We start from the raw sequence: 607 nt of genomic DNA, 5'->3' as shown, positions 1-607 counted from the left end.
TAATTAAATTAAATAAATTCCTTTAATTTGATTTCGAATTTCGCGGGCACTGATGTAAGTTCGCTAGCGCCATCTACCGAGCATTAAACTTCTCCACAGAATTAATATAATCCCAATTACTTTCTTTTTTCCAATTTTAAAAATCTTAATCAGAATTTTGTCAATTTTGAAAGCCTCTAAATGCACATTTCTCTCTCGGAAGTTAGAACGTTTGCGTCAATATTGTCAGAAACTGTAAATATTTCAAATACTTCCGGTAACAGGAAAAAAATGTAGATGCTAAACAAGTATACAGCACCCGTAAATAACGTCTTTTAGACATAATTCATATTTTAACAATTTTAAACGTTTTTTTTTATCGTCGAATAAAATTTTACTCGAAAAAATACCTGTTCGGATCCTCTGTTGACTTTCGAGAAGGGAGATGGTAATTTTTTGTAGTGTTTATAGCACAAATAAGATAGCGTCAGACTTTTGAATCATGGTCACGATCAGTCACAGTCACGGTCAAAACCGTCAGTCACAACATCAAGCAAAATTGTACTAAATCTAAGATATATCTTTGACTAAATTATCTAAAATCTGAATGGTCGTATCACGTGTGGCA

The 607-nt window shown here is 32.3% G+C and overlaps 1 protein-coding gene across 1 annotated transcript in view; it reads right to left on the bottom strand.

Annotated features, from left to right (window-relative positions):
- The window catches only part of LOC117167284 (inosine triphosphate pyrophosphatase), a 5,301-nt gene extending 4,700 nt beyond the window's left edge, over positions 1-601 (bottom strand). Inside the window, exon 1 of the mRNA XM_033352103.1 lies at positions 390-601. The gene's annotated coding sequence lies outside the window, so the exon portion shown is untranslated. The remainder of the gene's footprint in view (positions 1-389) is intronic.
- Positions 602-607: the final 6 nt, after the last annotated feature.

Source organism: Belonocnema kinseyi, chromosome 2 (genome assembly GCF_010883055.1).
Source record: "Belonocnema kinseyi isolate 2016_QV_RU_SX_M_011 chromosome 2, B_treatae_v1, whole genome shotgun sequence".
NCBI classification, from domain to species: domain Eukaryota; kingdom Metazoa; phylum Arthropoda; class Insecta; order Hymenoptera; family Cynipidae; genus Belonocnema; species Belonocnema kinseyi.
Note: the sequence above shows the minus strand (reverse complement) of the source record. Positions and strands in the feature narration are given on the sequence as shown.